Source organism: Anser cygnoides, chromosome 4, assembly GCF_040182565.1.
Source record: "Anser cygnoides isolate HZ-2024a breed goose chromosome 4, Taihu_goose_T2T_genome, whole genome shotgun sequence".
NCBI lineage: Eukaryota > Metazoa > Chordata > Aves > Anseriformes > Anatidae > Anser > Anser cygnoides.
In genome coordinates, this window is record NC_089876.1 from 1,344,280 (window position 1) to 1,350,686 (window position 6,407).

The following is a 6,407-nucleotide window of genomic DNA, read 5'->3' on the forward strand; positions in this document are numbered from 1 at the left end:
CTCACCCCCATGCACCTTTCTCTCAAATTCATTGCTTACTCCTGAGGCATTTGCTGGGGGCAAATTCAAGACTTCCAGCCAGGGTGACGCACAGAGCTCAAGGATCAAAGCCTGTGGCTAGCTGGCAAACAGGGCGTAGTCTAGCAAAGGATGCCCCATTAACAGCTCAACCAAAACCTAACCCATCTTTCTGGATAAAGAGAAGGGGAACAGAGGGGATCTTGGACTTGTGAGTTGAGGATTCATCCTGTGACTTACCTGAAACTCCGCAGACTATGAGTCATGAGAGTCCTGAAGGGGGAACAATGCATTTCCCAACATTTGGAGAAAGGAATGGTAAAACTGTGCCAATATTTTAACAGAAGAAGTGATTTCACCCAGGTAGCTATACACAGGCTAGCTCAACATTAATCCTTGCTCCTTCTTCAGTCAATGGAGACAGGTAGGCTCTTCCAAACAGCAATCATCCTACTGTAAGACAGATGTCTAACGTAGATTAGATGATTCAGCTGCTGGAGGGCTGATCTCGCTCTGTTGACTGTAGAACGAACCTTGGCAGCTGGTTTGGATCAGACAGCAAACTATTATTTGGTTAAAATTAGGTGAGGTGACACCACTCCACCTTACAAAATAATTACATTTGCAACAAATGTCAGTCAATGTTCTTCATGGGAAATAGGCCTGATCTCATTTTCTGACAAAATTACGAGTTCAGTTCATCAAAGAGTCTGTTACAGGCATAATACGAACTTTCATGTGGTGCATGACTGAACATTGCACAACCTTCTTTTTGAAAAGCTTCTGCTGCTCTATAGAAATAAAGCATACGTTCAATAGATTGGGAACTGGCTCACTTGCAGAAGCTGGAAGGGATTTTTCAGTGAGAAAACATCACCAATTGTTGTCAGGATCTACTGCTTTGCCCAGAGGTAGGCAACATTGTCATCAGCTTTCTGAAAGTAAATATATTACTTGCAGCTGATGTAAGCTGTATAGGTCAGAGAAGCTGTCACAGCAGTAAGTAATGAGGAGGGCAGGGCACTCAGGTCCATCAGGACTGTCTGATCACATGCTTCAGCTCAAATACATATTTTAGGTAGCAAAAAGGAACGTTACGTGCAGAGGACAAGGGACATCCACCATACCCATAGAGCAGAGAGATGGGACCTGAAGGACAGTTTTTCTGTTTGGTTGGCTAGTTTTGTAGGTTTGGTTTATTTAGAGGGATTTGTATGCCAGGCTGAGCAAGAAAGTTGACTTTAGTTGCCCAAAAGGTGATGGTGAATAGGAGCAAGGAAGAGTGTTTAAGTCTGTAGAAACCACGGACGTGAAATATTGTGTTCAGTTTGCAATATACGTTGTAGAAAAGATGTTGAAAAGGTAGCAAGAGGAAAAAGCCACAAAGAGAAAGTGCTGTGATGGAAGACCCTGAAAGCTCAATTTAATTTAAAAGGAGTAAGGTGTTAAGAGTGGGATTCATCTCACCAGCATTTAGAAGTCTAAAAGGCAGGAGGCAGCCCAGACTCTGGACACAGGCTTCCTTAAGAATCCACGAAGAGCAGATGCCATTTCCAAAATTTAAGTCATCATAGGATGAGACAGATTGCTTCATGGAAGAGCCGTTTTCTGAAGGGATCTACTAACCATTTCTGACCTTAACTTTTAGCAAATTATGACAAAACCCAGCAGCTTTAGGGCTGCCTTAGCATATCTGTATGTCTTGTAATGAACAATTACCCCAGTCCTACCCTGTCTCCTTTCTCCAGCCAAGGCAGTGCCAGGCATCCCAAGAGTGCCCCCAAAAGGCCCAGTTACCAGCACTTTGCCACACTTATTGCATAAAAGGATGCGTCTGTTCAGAGAATAGGACTACTTTCACATATATACAATGAAGTAGGAAGCTCACACCTGTCCTGTGCCATCCTTCTGGTATCTTTGGCACTAATGCACCCCCTTGCCCTCTCAGGGAGAAGTACCCTTCCCTCACCCCAGGATGCTGTAGCTGCATCACCTCATCCATTAAACCAAAGTCTGGCTAACCATAAGGTCAACGAACAGTGGCAGCCTAAGTGTCACTTTGCCAGCTGGTTTCCAGTCCCCAGATAGAAGGCTAACAGATTTTATCTGAAAGGATTTCAGATCAAACCAGCTCAGCATTTGGGTTTCATTGGCAAATTCAACACATTTATCCCAGAAAGTTCTCTGCAACTGTCTTCCAGCAGAGCTCTCATCTGTATATCACAGACAAGACTTCTCCCAAAGCAGAGCTCTGGATCATCAGTGCTTCTCACAACAGACTCCTTAGTGAAGGAAAACAGATTTTGTAAATCTACTTAATACATCATGAAACAATCTCTCCCCCATAAGCCCCTCTGAGACACCACCAGCCACCACAAACACAAATTCCCTTTATTTATGATGACTTCCCAAGTATAACAAGGATTTGTGGGTGGATAATCTACAAAAGCAAAACTCTCCAGCAAAGTATAGACCTTTTTCACAACAGGAGGAATAAGGAACTATTTCCTTTTTCCATCCTCTACCCTACAGGCACTTCCACATTATCTATGCTGACCAGGAAGACCCTTCTCCCAGAAAGCTACAAGTTCATCCAAATTTGGGCAAAGCTGTCAGATAATGAGAGACTCTGGTCTGTCTTGGCAAGGCTGGCTTTTAAGTGGTGATCTCCAGTAATGGAGACCACATGAGCCATCTCCAAGTCCAAACCACCACGCTTCAGAGTATCGTGGTTGACCTGAGCGAGAACCCAGCAAAATAAATAGAGCGCTGTGAGAGCTCTGCCATGGGAACGCTTCGTAGGAAACACGTATGCACACATGCCCTTGTTGGAAAAAGGGACCCACATTCCAGGAGGAACAGGAAGGGCTCTGGAGCCGAACTGATAACTTGGCTTCCCCCTTTTGTACTACTTCTTCTGCCAAGCTGAGACAACCCAGTGCTTTTCGGTCTGGAGCAAAGAGGGGAGGGAGAGTAGGAGGTGCTCTCATCGGCCATGTGGTATCAATAGGTTGGTGGTAAAAAGCCTCTTGCTGCCAAGGAACACCAGAAATAACAGTGTCAAACATGTCTTTGTGAGCAATTACGGTAAATATAAATACACACACACTTACTAAAGATGAGAAACATTAAAATATATATATATTGGCCTCCTGCTTCTCATCCACTCTTCCCTAGGCCAGGATTAGAAACAGATTGAAGTAGCCTGAGAAAAAGCATTCATGTGTCCTAATTCTCTCATTAAACAGTAGGTGGTTCATCTTGCCATGTGTTTGATATCATGGGGTTCACTTCTCCCCATCTCTTGTGAAGTATCATTGCTCCCCACCCATCACAAGAGAATTTCCCAAAGCACTTCACGCCTGCGGGGTCCTTCTGCCTCCCCACCCACCCTGTGACAGTGGCACGGGGGATGTTCCTGGGCAAAGTTTGTCATGTGCACACACAAAACTGCAGGAAAAGACCTGCGTCTTGTCTCTCTCATAAAAAACAAACAGGTTGGGCACCAATAATCATTTTGCTCAGCTGGACGAGGCAGCACCAGCCTTTCATTAGCATAACTTGGAATTAAGGACAGTTTGTAACTGGTCTGAGGTGAAAAAAAACAGTTCCTCTCACCTTTTCCTAAGAACATGACTGCTCCAAGAAATGCATTTCTGCTTTCAGTTTTTCACCGGTGTCTCAACAAAACTCCCAAGTGCAAAGGGGAACGAAAGGAAATCTGCATGATTTTAGCAATTACAAACCAATGTGAGAAAAATACTAAGCATGGTGCTGTCAGCAACAAATTTTTGCCCATCTCTACCAAAGTTTTCAACAAAACCAAACAAACAGGTAGCTTCTGGTGTACAGGGAGAAAATGACCTTTCTAATTTCTGTTTGCAAAACCTTGTCCTCCTTCTCACCAGCTCAAAGCAGAGCGTTCTTCAGGCATCCCACAGAGCTTTATGTAGCGTATAGACTGCCCTGTGCTATCCTCATCCCTTCCAGTGGCATATTCTAGTGTAAATCCTTTCACGTGTGCCTTCAGAGGAGCAAAGTCATGTCCTGCAGGGAGTGGCAGGTGGGGAAGCAGTACCTCTAAGCGCTCCCACTCACCAAGCAGCAATGACTTCTCTCCTGGACCTAGACCAGGGCCAAGACTCTGATTTAGGGCCATGGATGAGTGTCTGTTTTGCTCCCTGATAACTCAAAGCTGCATGGGGCAGAAACCAACCTTCTCACTCACATTGGCTGGCAGAGTTGTGACCACCGAGGGACTGAGATTTGTCCCCATCACCTCTGGAGAGGCAGGCAGCAACCAGGCAGGCTCTGCACCATACATGTCCTCACCCAAATCCAAAAGCCGTGCCAACCTTCCTAAAAGGTTCTTTTGAGAGTGGTGCTCAAAAAAACATTAGTAAAAGGTAAGGCCATGTCTTCTGCTTTAACGTCCCTCTCCCAAGCTAATCACAGAGGAAATACTGCTAGGAGGAGTCGGGTATTTTCAGAGAGTGATTAGCCCATGGATTAGGCCACCCTCTTCCCAGCCACTCCCCAGCTACGTGCTAGCCCCGCTATGCTGTCCCTCCATCACGTGTGCCGAGCACGTCGGCCAGCCCCGCACGCTCTGCAGAGCTAACCTGGCACACGAGGGGATGCGGAATCCCCACGGAGCTCATTTAAGAGTGATTGAGTCCGTGTTCTGCAATACAATTTGGGAAATCGGGCTTGAATGAATGGCTCCTCTTCCAGTTCTGGCCAAGACTGTGGTTTTCCAGGGAGCAGGGAGGAGGGGACACATACCTTCAGAACTGTCTGTATGGATGGGAATTCATCATGGTTTATTTTCTCAAGGCTCATGGCTTGTCACAAATCCTTTTAAAGTCATGAGGCCTGGAAGGGGGTGGGGGGGAAGAAATGAGAATGTTTTGGTGTTATTTTTGTTCAGATAGGAACAGTTAGTAAGTCATTCCGACCCTGTTAAGTGAGCGATTATACAGCCATAACCCCTTGGACTTTTTTTCTGTTGGTGAAGTCTGGAAGAAGCAGAAAAGGATGCCCCCCCTCCAGATATCCCCCTAAGTCAACCTCTCCAACTGCTGCCCATGTACCCTCATGGAGCCTAAAACATTTTGGAAAATCTGAGTGGATTTTTTTTTTGTTTTGTTTTTTAAGCCTGAATGAGTCTTTCTCTCTGCCTTTGGCACTGGGCATGGTTCTGCAGCATCCCATGCCCTCCGCATTGTTGCCCATGCCCAAGACAAGTACCGGAGGCTGGAGCCCCCGGCACAGTCCCAAGCTGTAGCATTTTGTTCTTGTTTCCAACATACTGGCCTGGCCGCACAGACAGCAAGGTGGAAGAAACCCAGGGCTCTGTGCTATGGCTCAGGACCTCCAGCCCTGAGCACGCAATGTAACAATAAAGTCTGCAATCTCCTGCACTGGGGGAAGGAAGGATGCTGGGAGAGCAATCAAAGCTCTGCCTCCCAGGAGGGCAAAAGCAATAAGTAGCATAATGTGTCCTGCGGCTGGGGATCCTCTCACCTCCCTCCAGCTGTCGGGGAGCGAGGTGTTAGTCCAACCTGCAGGGGGGGAGCAGCACCCCCCGAGGTGTGACACGCTCCAGAGGTGTGCAAAAGGGGGGGAGCAGGGCTGATCGCTTTAACCACTCACCTTGCAGACACCAGCCATGCTGTCACATCTTACACACCGTCCTTATGTCAAGCCCTGGGGGGACTCACCCCCTGAGAAAGGGCCTCCTCCTGCAGGGATACATTCGGATCCAGGCTCTGGCTGCTCCATCACATGCATGTACCACCATCTCTTCATGCAATATTACTCAGCATTATGGTTCCTGAGAGAATAGGCTTCCATATCAGCACTAATAAATCATGACTCAATGGAAGACTGTCCCCCCACCTCCCAACCCCCAGGTGCCTCCCATAGCTTACTGAGCTTGCTGGGACAGCATCCATTGACCTGCAGACCGTGAAACGGCCTGCTGGAGACTTAACGCAGCAGCTCTCAGCAAAGCAGGATCCAGGGCATCTTTCTCCTCATCCACAGCAGCAACTGCTTAATGTTAATATTGAGAATGCAGCCACTGGATCTGGTGGTTCTCCAAATATTCACCTGCATAAACGCTTCTCCATGACCAACAAGGAATGACTTTGTACCCCAGCCTTTCCCCTCCTGCAATAAATCAAGGTATGCAAAACTCAGGTTATGGCAGGAGGAACAGTATGCAGACAGAAAAACAGATGGCCGTTTGACCCTTCTGAGCTTGTAAAACTGAGCTAGTGTAAGATGCCTGATGAGTTTTCTGGGGGCTTTCTATAGAGCAGAAACAGTGGAGGAGATGAATAACAAGAAAAAAAAAAAGGCACAAGCTAACATTTCCACCCTGA

General features: G+C 46.7%; 1 long non-coding RNA gene across 1 annotated transcript; it reads right to left on the minus strand.

Moving 5' to 3' along the window:
* Nucleotides 1-1,422: 1,422 nt before the first annotated feature.
* On the minus strand, nucleotides 1,423-6,188 carry LOC106043197 (uncharacterized). Its single transcript, XR_010831381.1, has 4 exons — nucleotides 5,952-6,188; nucleotides 5,674-5,867; nucleotides 4,641-4,893; nucleotides 1,423-3,050 (listed from the first exon to the last, which is right to left on the minus strand). It is a non-coding gene; the product is annotated as an uncharacterized lncRNA (long non-coding RNA).
* Between the last annotated feature and the right edge of the window lie 219 nt (nucleotides 6,189-6,407).